Source organism: Rhinolophus sinicus, chromosome 1 (assembly GCF_057876585.1).
Source record: "Rhinolophus sinicus isolate RSI-liver-muscle chromosome 1, RSI-T2T, whole genome shotgun sequence".
NCBI lineage: Eukaryota > Metazoa > Chordata > Mammalia > Chiroptera > Rhinolophidae > Rhinolophus > Rhinolophus sinicus.
Window position 1 is genome coordinate 181455994 of NC_142501.1, and position 11831 is coordinate 181467824.

General features: G+C 38.3%; 1 non-coding gene across 1 annotated transcript; it reads right to left on the reverse strand.

The window, feature by feature from the left end:
* Positions 1-2984: 2984 nt before the first annotated feature.
* On the reverse strand, positions 2985-3090 carry LOC141570228 (U6 spliceosomal RNA). Its single transcript, XR_012494239.1, has one exon. It is a non-coding gene; the product is annotated as a U6 spliceosomal RNA (small nuclear RNA).
* Positions 3091-11831: the final 8741 nt, after the last annotated feature.

Consider the following 11831-nt stretch of genomic DNA (forward strand, 5'->3'; position numbering starts at 1 on the left):
TACAGTTACCTTGTGAGGTATTGGGGGTTATGAACATATGAATTTAGGACACAATTTAGCTTATAACAGAGGGCTAATTTGAAAACTAAAGCTCAAAAGTGAAAACTGCATTCTATTTATTCTAAACCAAATTTTCCCTAGTCAGAATCTGTTTGTACCATTCCTATCAGCCTGCAACACAAACACAATTTCTTTTTCAAAGTGGTTGTTTCTTTGTGAGCTCTCTGGAGCCTAAATTAGTCTGCGATATCTATCGAGCACCCACTGTGTGCAGAAGCTGTGCCAAGAGGTCTAAAGTCTGCAGTATTGATTGTGCCTGCCAACCAGAGTCAGGCTGTCTTATGAAATGACTGGCATTTGCCTTGTGCTATGAAAGGAAGCAGTATGGAGGCATGAATTGGGTAGTTTAAACTCTGAAATTTAAAAGTCCTTATTGCAAGAGGGAAGTCTCAAGATGTCTTCCATCCATCTTTCCTTTAAAGAGAGTTTCTTTAAAGGAAAGAACTGGTTCAGACACTGATGATGTTTGTAAGCAGAAGGTCATTAGAAGATCTTAAAATATGCACATTAAAATTCATTCCATTTAGAAAGCATTCAGAGCTGTGGTAGAGAGAAAACACTGTATTATTATACTTTCTAAGCCAGTGCAGAGGGTTCATCTCAAGGAGAGAATTGTCTTCATTTGGGAACCTACCTTAATAGATGTGTTTGATTACCAAGGTGAGGCCCTCCAGATCGCATTTTGACAGAGATTGCTAAACTTCTCTGGCTAAGAAATAAACAGAAATTTGGGGGGTTAGGAGTTGAGCCACCCAGGCAGGATAGAAGAGGAGAGAAAAGGGGTGGGAGGAGGGTGGAGACACTGCATTCTGATGGATAGCTGGAGCCTGGGAAGATGTAACCGTTGAGAATGCCTCAGAGGTGGAAATGGCAGAGGAGAGGTCTAATGTTTAATTGTAAATTGTTGGCAGGGTTGTGCAGTGATGTCAGCCTTGTCTGCTGTTCCCAATTTCCAGTGAATTCTCCTGCAGGCACAGCTCTGAGTTTTTGGTTGCTGAGACAAATGGTGAGGCCAGATGGAACGGGAAAAAGGAGAAAAATATAATAAAATAAACACATGATTTTCCCTAAACTAAGAAATAGTATTACCAATAATGCTGAAACTGCCTTCGCAATATTTTACTAAAGCAAGCAGCAGATTCCAACAAATTTGGAAGCCTACTTTTATTGCATTTTTATTACCAAAGACAAGATTTTGCTTGGTTTTTGGCAGCCTCCTCTGGGACAGTGAACATCAGGAAACCATCAGAGTATGTGGTGGTGGCAGCAGCAGTGGCGGGGTCATGGGGTCATGCTTCTTAGGTATGGGTGAAAAGAGTCCTGTATACCCCAGCTGGCTAAGGAATCACTGTCCTTAGCTTAGTCCAGTAGTGCAAAGTTAAGGGCTGTTTATCTTGCTGATGTGTTTACTTCACATCTGTCCTTGCAATTCACCAAGTTTCTAATGACGTAGGGAAGGGCAAGACCTTTGCCGGCTTCTGCCAATTTCCTTGGATTATCTCCTTCCTAAGAGCCCCTGTGTAGTCAGATTGGGGTCTTCAGTCTGTAATATTTAATTTTCCATAAGCAAAGACTCATATTTCAAGGCTTGATAAGAATCTTCAGCTTAGCAGTATGAATGATACCCAGAAGAGGACTGTATGTGCCAGGGTGTTGCCAGGAATGAGATGGCACACTCAAACTGGGTGACGGAGCAGAGTTTAATAAAAGGACAATGTATGAAGGGGTAAGCAGGGCTTAGTGACGGCTACAGGCAGAGCACAGCTCCTCAGGTCTGGTGTCAGCTGAGAGTCTGCCCTCCAAGGCTAAAATGGGCAGGGGCAAGAATGAACACCATCCTGGTGAGAGAGCTGTAGAGAGGGTCCTATGGCAGCAGCTGGCTGTGGGGAGACAGACAGATAACCTGAGTGGTCTGGCAAGAGGGTGGTTAGAGCAAGAAGGACTCTGACCTCATTCTCCTCCTGCCTTCTGATGCCCGCTTGTTCCTTGGGTTGACTGAACCAACCTGGATGCTTGCTGCAGTCCACACAGCCAGAGTCCCAGGGAAAAGACCAGGGTAGAAGAGGATCTGCAGCGCATACAGGAGACATCAAGCTACAGATACATGATTTTTCTGCATTTTGAGGGGTTTGAGCATAATCCAAATAATAGGCTGTGTCACATTCAGAGAAAGCCCAGGCAACTAACTTAGCTTTGCTAAGTGCCTTTTCCGCAAAGTAGGCTTCCTCATGAGCCTGGACAGAAGGAGTCTTGCTGTCTTCTGGATATCTCTAGTACTTTGTCCTATTCATTGAACACAATAGACACTGCCTTGTATTCAGTGTGCCTGCAAACCTCTCTATTACATTTTTAGCTTCAGGCATAATTGGTATCTTGCTTATACAGAGTTCTGAAGTCTGAAAATTTAAATGGAAAATTCCAGAAATAAACAATTCATAAGTTTTAAATTGTGCACCGTTCTGAGTACTTCATTTCATCATGTAGGCATTGTATCATCTCATATCAATAAGATATTTTGAGAGAGAGACTATATTCACATAACCTTTATTATAGCATATTGTTAAAATTGTTCTATTTTATTATCAGTTACTGTTGTTAATATCTTACTGTACCTAATTTATAAGTTAAACTTTATCATAAGTATGTATGTATTAGAAAACGTACTATATGGAGAGTTCCGTATTACCCATGGTTTCAGGCATCCACTGGGGGTCTTGGAATGTTTCCCCCATGGAAAAGGAGGGACTATTGTATTTGTTTATTCCCAAATGCCTTGTACTCAACCTTTTTCCGTTAAAAGTTTGTGTGTGTGTGTGTGTGTGTGTGTATCATTATTAAAAAAAAAAAAATTATTAAGTTTATTGGGGTGACATTGGTTAATGACGTTTTATTGGTTTCCTGTGTACAGTTCTATAATACATCCAAAAATCATGGAACGCTTCACACATTTGTGTGTCATCTTTGTGCAAGAGTCATGCAAATCTTCTCTGCCGTGTTCCAATTTTAGTATATGTGCTGCGATGCAAGCACATGGTTTTCGTTTTTGTTTTAGAAGTGGTCAACCCCAGAGGGTAGCAGGGAGAATTATCCACACCTCCCCAAGTATAACATGGGCTTGCCTCGTGTTTTCCCAGTCACTATGATGGTGCAGTCTCTGCCGGATGGTAACGCCCGCATTTTTAGCATGATTCATGCCATCATCCTTCCATGCAGTTTCTAAGACACAGAGCACAGGAAGAATCATAACGTTGAGATGGTGTTGGGATGATTGTTTCCCTGCTCTGAAGTCTCTTGCTGTTCACCAGCTTCCTGCCCAGACAGTTACTCCCATCCCATGCTCCTTAGTTCCTTCCTCCAGTCTAACCCTCTGTCCTCACTACTCGGGGCCGCAGGCTCCTTTGCTCTAGTTCTGTATAGTCGCTTGCTGGCTCCTCAGCATTGAAGAGCATAGTTGTTTCTGGCTACTGCATACATCTCTTTCAAGGTCTAGAGCACTTCTTTCGATTTCCCTGGGTTACTAGGGAGTAAGCGTTGCCCTGAGATTGTGAGCAGGAATCTTAGCAGAATTGGAAAAAAATTACTTAGTTAAGGCATGTTTCTCTAATTTTGCATTTGTGTACGTGAATTTTGGAATCTGTAGGTAGTATTTTAGATGTTTCGTTTAAATATTTTTTATTTTCCTAAATAGTTTATGAGTATAGGCTGCATATTTTGGATCCTGATTATGCTGTCAGCATATTAATTATGTCTCCAATGTCTGTTTATTTGTAAATTTTATAAGCAGATAGTCAAAATTTCCATCCAAATGTTGGTGAAAGCATTAAAATAGATAATTTGTTATAGATAGAATATGATCTATTAACCAACATTCCTTGGTCTCATTATTCATCTAGCTATTAATTCACTCACTTGTAATATTATCCATATCAAATTCCTCCTAATTATAAGTTTATCATTAAAAACTTCAAATGCCTCACTACAACCAAATATGACATTTCATATGCCAGCCTGGCTATGAGAAAAGGATATTAGGTTAACTTGCATGATTTATTCTCCATATTGCCAGGCTGGCTCCTAGTCATGAACATAAATGTTTGCACACCCTGTTAATGACTTGTTCAAGTGTTTTTGCCAGTAGTTGAAATAAACTTTAGAAGTCTATCATTTCCAGAAAACATACTTGAAAAACAAAACATTTGCTTACTAGTCTTCAGTCTTCTGCCATCTCTTTTATTCACTATTATGTCTCAAATGCTGATGTCTATCCTGCCTTATACTTGCAAATCCTTTTATTATTTGGAAATAAAATTCATCATGGTTAGATCCATTAGAACTAAAAACAAGCGAAAAACTAACTAACTTGATAGGAACCCTTCAAGTCTCATCTCACCAATTTTGGATTGCAATTCTATTTTTAAAACATTTATTCTATCCTTTTTTGTTTGAAGGATTATTCTCCTTAAAGCAAAAGTAGAAGCAAAATGGAAGATCTAATTCTCTCGATAGCTGTTAGCAATGTAGTATAATAGATGGTTCCAAGTAATGAGCTTCTTCCTTTTTTTTTTTTTTGTCTTCCCCCTAAAAGACAACAACAGCAATAACAAGCCTCAAATTCCCACACTATATCAAGCCAAAATAAAAATTAATAAACAAAACCAAATTAAAAACAATCTCCTTCAACTGGAAGGTTTGGTCCTGGGTGGTGAAGGCCTGGGAGTAGGGTAGTTTGTAACCTGACTCTTGGGGTATCAAAGAGTTCAGCTGTTCTTGCAGTGTTTATTTTGCTCTTTTTATGTTGATGTAGCTTTAAAATGTATTTAGATGACTTTTAAGTGTACTACTAATAATCTTCTTTAGTGGGTTAAGAATAAAATTGTAATAGCGCCAAGAGCCTGTACCTGTAGGTATAATAGCAAGCATTAGCAGAGAGGTGTTCTCTCGGGTCTATTTACCCAATATCAGTTTGATTTGATAATCTCACCATAGTATCATTTACTGGTCATAAAATTAGCTACTTCTTTTTAAATTTTACCCCTCAACATTTGATGCTGTGGTTTTAGTTCAACACAATAAAATCCATGTCTTATTTTTAGAGTCTTTCAACTACAACATCTAAGGCATTTAGCATGAAGAAAAAAAAATGTGTGTGCAGAAAGGTTATATTATGCTTCTTCATTTGATTTGTGTTGTTGTTATTGTGTGTGTGTTCTAAGTTTGGGTCTTTACTCTGATTAGTTGATTTTTTTGAAGCAATAACCTTGATATGGAAGGCAGCAGAGTTGTGCTTTCAGTAAAAATACTAAAATGCAGCTGCTGAATAGGGGTGCTCGGTCCTCCTCAATGGTTTCATATATCTCGTGATATGTACAATTATTGGAAGCTACGTTTTTGTTTCTTATCAAACTGAAGACTAAAGAGCAATTTAATAATGTTCTTACATACAAGAAAATATTTTAAGCAGAGATTGGTGTTTGTTTATTATCCATTTTCTGCTGAAGAAAGACAAAAAAAGAATTACATTAAACTGTACATGAAAAATTGTAATAAATTTTGAGGAAAAATTCTCAATGATGAGGGTTATCAAATATTAGAAGGGACTTCGGCCTGCTTGGGGGAAATCAGGAAGGGAGACAGAGGGTAGAAAAGGGGTAACTGAGAGAAACTATTTGAGAGGGGAAATTATGTCCTATAATTCTCAGAGGGGATTTCACAATAGAATAGATTGTGAATTCCTCTCTCTCGGAATTCAAGGAGGATACTGGAGGGAGACTGGACAACAAACAGCATTTTAAAACTTAGTTGATATTACAATTTTATGAAATCCTTTTAACAATTCACTTGCAAGTGTATTTTATAAAAAGTATAATTTATTAAACCAAAGCATTACATATTATTGAACACTGTAATGCAGAAGGTTTTTTTGGGGTTAGATATAATTTGTAGCATATTGCTAAATTCAGGCATTGGTGCTTAACAAATAAATACTGATTTGAATGCAGTTTTCGAAGGTTGGAGATAATTCAATCTTTTCTTTTTGATATTTAGGAAGGGGTCTCCTATGTAAATTCTACAGATGGCTAAGGGTAAATAAAGACGTACTTACTCTGAATACTCATGGTGGGTTTTACATGACTTGTGAAACTTTCTACTGCCTCATTATTGTGTACAAGTTTAAGATTACTACTTGGGGGGCTACTCTCCACGTATAGTGCCTCAGGCAGTCTCATACCAGGCAGATGTTGTATGTTGATCATGCATTATCTGAAATTCTCCAGGTTATACAGTAACCTCTAGTACCACCCTTATGCCCAGGCAAGAGGGACCCCTTCTTTGAGTATTGTTACAGGCTGAATTGTGTCCCTCCCACTTGTAAATTTATATGTTGAAGCCCTGACCTCAGTTTTTCAGAATGTGGCTACTGTATATTTGGAGATAGGGCCTTTAAAGAGGAAATTAAGGTAAATGGGATTAGGGTAGAGCCTAATCCAGTATGAAAGGCTTCATTAGAAAAGGGGATTAGGACACAGAAAACTCATACAGAGGGACAACCATGTGAGGACACAGTGAGAATGTGGCCGTCTGTAAGCCAAGGAGAGAGACCTCAGAAGAAACTAAACCTGAGACACTTGACTCTGGACTTTTAGCCTCCAGAATTGTGAGAAAATAAATTTGTTGTTTAAGCCAGCCAGTCTATGGTATTTTTTAGTGGTAGCCCCAGAAAACTAACAGAGATTTCATGACTTAGAATGTCCCATTCTGGCCTCCTCCTACCATTTGTCTCTGTAAGGAACTAGGGATCTGCAGGACCAAAGAGACAGGCCCATTTGAGAGGTGGGCCCTTTTGGTACCTATGTCTACCTCCTAGCCTACCCTTTGTGGACCTAGACCCTGAAATTCTGCAACTCAGTGGCCTGAGTCCACTTTCAGGGCTTGAGTGGGCCTCTTACTCTGGTCAGTCCTCATGAAGGCAGATTTGTCCACCAGTGGGTGTCCCCCTGGACCTGGGCTATAGCTATGTGGGAGGCATGTGGGTGGAGCTTGGACAAGCGGGCTGGGGTGTCCGCATACAAATGTGCAAAGCCCTTTATTCCAAATGTGCAGGAATGGGTGATGGATAGGAAAAGAAGGGGTTAGCTATGGGTGGGATCAAAGCAGAGAAGGGGGACTATTCTCTTAGTGTCTCTATGTTGTAATATGAAACTGAGGAATCTGAGAATTATAAACTTGAATGTATTTTTCCAGGTTTTGGTGAAGATATATTTTTCAAGTTGGTAGGATAGATCATATTTTATTTAGATGTTTGTAAGCTCGAAGTATAATTTTCAGGTATTTAATTGTATGTTTTGTGGGTCTCTGTGCTCTTATTTGGGCTCCATATCAAGGGTGGGTCTGGTGATCATTAATTCCTCTACTGTAATTTGCTTCTCTCCATATTAGAAGTAGTATAAGGAAGCTGGATTTGTGCTTGACAGCAACCGTATATTTATTTGATCTTAGTTTATTCCAAGTTTGAAGAGAGATATTAAGACTTTAGACACTGAAGTCAGAAAACGGGGCAGGAAGAAATCCAGAGAGTGGGCACCTGGGGAAAGGAGGCACTGTTTACAAGCCCAGATCTCTGGGTTCAGACTGCTTTTAATGAATTTTAGCTTCACCATTTTTGGAATATGATTGTGTCAGCTCAGCTCCCCTAGGAAGCAGAGGCTAAGAACAAAGTTAGAAGTGTAAGATTTATTGGACCTATAGCTCTGGGAGGAAAAGCGCAGAGTAAGCACGTGCAGGCGAGGGGGAAAACCTTCAAAAGATGCCGCTGCTCTGAGTCTGTGAAGGGAGAATTGGGGAAAGAGAAGAGGGTAGGAAGAGCCTCAGATTAAAGAGCCATTCTGAGAAATCCAGCTGGCCCAATGGGGAGCTCCAGCGCACAGATTACCCACAGAGGAATCCCGAATTGGATAAAAAGGGCCAGGCCCAAGCACCCCACCAGGCTCAGTCATTGGCTGGGAACTGCTGGGGAGAGCGTGGTCTCAGCTCCAAGGCTGCAGTGCTACTGAAGGTGTTACAGCTGGAGGCTGTAGAATGCACTCCTCATGGCAGGTTCTTACTTGGGGGGTGGCATGAGGGCGCACTATATAACTGCTACATTTATTATTTTTTCTGATTGCAAGCATAATTTATGTTTATTGTGAAAACTTTCTGAAACCAAAGTAAAAATAAAAAAATGTTCAGAGAAAGTAAAAGTAATCCCATCCTCTATGAATAACATTTGGTAAATGCATTAGTCAGTGTTCTCCAGAGACACAGAAACAACAGGTTTTGTGTGTGTGTGTGTGTGTGTGTGTGTGTGTGTGTGAGAGAGAGAGAGAGAGAGAGAGAGAGATGTTTATTATAAAGAATTGGTTCACGGGATTGAGGAGGCTGACAAATCCCACAATCTACTATCCATAAGGTAGAGGCCAGGAAAACTGGTGGTGTTGGTGGTGTGGCTCCAGGCCAAGTCTAAAGGCCTGAGAACCAGGGGAGCCAGTGTGGTAATCTCAGTCTGAATCTGAGAAGAGAAGAATGATGTTCCAGTTTACGCAGTCAGGCAGAGGGAGAATTTCCTCTTCCTCTACCTTTGTGTTCTACAGATATACCCAGAAATAACACTTAATTTACATGCCCCATGTCTCAATCAAGTAGATACATAAAATCAACCATCATGGTAAATATCCTTAATTATAGAAATGCTTAAAAATTTAAATTCATATTGTACATATTGTTTGGCAATCAAATATTTTCATTTATGTATTCTATATTTTACATGATGCTACATGTCACTAAATATTCTTTTCTAAGATCCTGACATTTGTCTCTGTAAAGAACTAGGGGTCCCTAATATCTGGAACAAGACATAATAGGTGTCCCATAGCATTATGAGAATGTTTAGGGAAATGTCTCTGATGAGGCATTGAATTGGGACTTAAATGCAAAAAGGAACTAGACCTATCTCAGGATAGAGTTTCATAGAAGGAAGAGCAAATGTGACTACCCTGGGCAAGCCTGATGTGTTTGGTGGACATAAAGGAGGCCCATAAACGGACTGCAGCACAGTGAGAGGTGCGGCTGAGCTCAGGGCAGTGGAGGGGTCCAGTTCACGTTGAGCCTTATGGGCTGGCACAGTGAGGAGATTCGATTTGTATTGTAAGTAGGATGGATCCGAGCAGGACAGCAGCATCTGACTTGGGTTATCAGATGATTTCCCTGGCTATGGTTCCGAGATAGGATTTCCTTCAAGGGTAGCAGGAGGGACATTTCTGATTCATTCTAGTTCATTAATGTTAAGTATGAGAATCTGCCATCTAGTAGTGTTAGGATGATTTATTTACATAAAAAATGGAGTTAAGAATGATTTCTAAAGTTATTTTGAAAGCACAAAATAAAGTTTTTCTAAGAAAGTAACCCCCAATCCCTCCATTCCCTTAGAAATGCAATTGTTTATCAAAGCTTTACTGAGATTAGCAAATTATTGTAAAATTTGATTTCAAAGTCTCTATTTTTTCCAAGTATGCTCAGAATCAGCAGTTTTATCCCATCCCTATACTCTTTTAAATTTTATTTGATTGGAAACATTAGCATTAGTTGCTGTGTTTCTATATTTGTAAAGTAGAGCTCCTTATATTTCCTACATACGTAGGTCTTTAATATCTATTTAAAATATATTGGAAAATTGTATTAATATAGTTGTATTAGTATAATTGTATTAAAATAGTTGAAATTGTATTAATATAGTTGAATTGAATGTAGTGAATATGAATACATTTAATAAGTAGATTTATTGCCTTAACCATAAAGACATTGTATGCTAAGGCCTTTTTCATTTTGGGAAAGAGATTTACTTAATAAAGAAATATGTGTTCACCTCTCAGAATTTAGTGTTTCTAGTGAAAGTAAAATAAGCTTGTTCAGTCTGGTTCTGTTTCTTTTATGTCATATTGTTTAACTTTCTTTTTCTATTTTTCTCCTTGGTTAAGTAAATTAATGTTATATAAATAATTTAAATACTTACATGTAAATGTAAGTATTTATACAAATATAAATACCTTTCCTCAAGCAGCATTTTGATATCAAGTCCTGATAATAATCTTATTTAGCAAGGTGTTTCCATATAATTACAGTGTTAATTATGTGGCCCAAAACACAATAAACTGACAAATGATTTTATATTTATATATGTTTTGCTTTAGATGGATAAGTCCTGCTGTGGTGTTGAATTTACTTTTGAGGGTCAATTTAAGAAATTGCTTCTCAGACTTTCCTGAGTTGAAACTTTAAATATATTTTTGACATTTTAGGCAGCAATAGTTTTATAGAGAAGGTAAAAACAAAACAAAACAAAACAAAAATGCTGAAATAAAACCAGTTATCAACAAAAGTATGTGGAAATTGTATCCTTGAGAAATTTGACTATTTGGAAATTGAACACACTTTGACAATAAAATAAGATATCATACATTTAGATGTTACAAGTGAATGAAATATAGACATCAATTTTTATCTTTGGGTATCAAATTGATATGCTATGAGTGTCTAATTGTATTCTAATTGATCATAAAAGGACGTTTTTCAAAAAGAAATACTATTAAGATTTTTCAGAAAGAAATATGATCTCTGTTTTTATTTTTGCTATGAGTTTAGAATAGCTGGAGGTGGCAAAGTGACCAAAGATTGCCTTAGGATTTACACAAAATTTAATAGATGTTTGACTCATACATCTTGGTGTAGTAAGCCTATGCCCAGCTCAGGAAAGAACAATATTTGGGCTAACTGTCTAGTGTATAGTACACAGAACTATTTCTTTTCTTATGTTTCTTCTAGCTGGGAGAGCACACGCAGTAAGAATTATAATTTCCACTTTTCCAGTGAAGAAATGGAGGCTAAGAGAGGTTGAAGTGACTTGCGAGGAATCACAAATACATACAGTTATGTCTGGAATATTACCACCTTCTGAGAGTTATTTCCAACTATTTTGAGTATGAACATGCCTTGATCAAAACAAAAATACTATAAAAATATTACAAAATACTTTAAAAATATAAATGTAAACGTGTCACTAATTTATGTAGTGAATATCTGTTGAGTGCCTCCTAATGTTTCAGGCACTGTTCTGAGACTGCATATGCATCAGGAAACACAACCGACAAAACTCCTATCTTTGTGAAGCTTAAATTTTAATTGGAGGAGATAGATAATAAACCATAAAGTAGCAAATAAATAAATTACATAAGATGTTGGGAGTGATGACTGTTTTGGAAAAAAACAGAACAAACTCAGGGGGAATTGGGAATGCAAACGCAGCTGGGGAGGTTACAACTTAAATGGGTTGGTCAGATGTCACCCCATTCATGAAGTGATATTTGAACCAAGATTTAAAAGAAATGTGAGGATATTATATGGCAATCAGGGAAAAGAGCAGAGATAACAGCTAGTGCAAAACGTTTGAGGAGGCTGGTGCTGGTGCAAAATGCAGCAGGAACTGCGAAGTGGTCGACATGGCTCAAGAGGAGTGAATGAGAGGGAGAATGAAGAAAAAGTAGAGGTGTGATGGCCGGCATGAGAGAGGAAGGTGGCGGACAGCTTTGGGGGTTCTTGCAGTGGCCAGAATGTTTTACTCTGAGAGAAACATGAAGCCATGAGAGAGTTTGATCAGGTAAGTGCTATATTCTGACTTAAGTTTTAGAAGGAGTGCTCCAGCTGTTTATGCCAAGAATAGCACATAGGGAGCACAGGTAGAA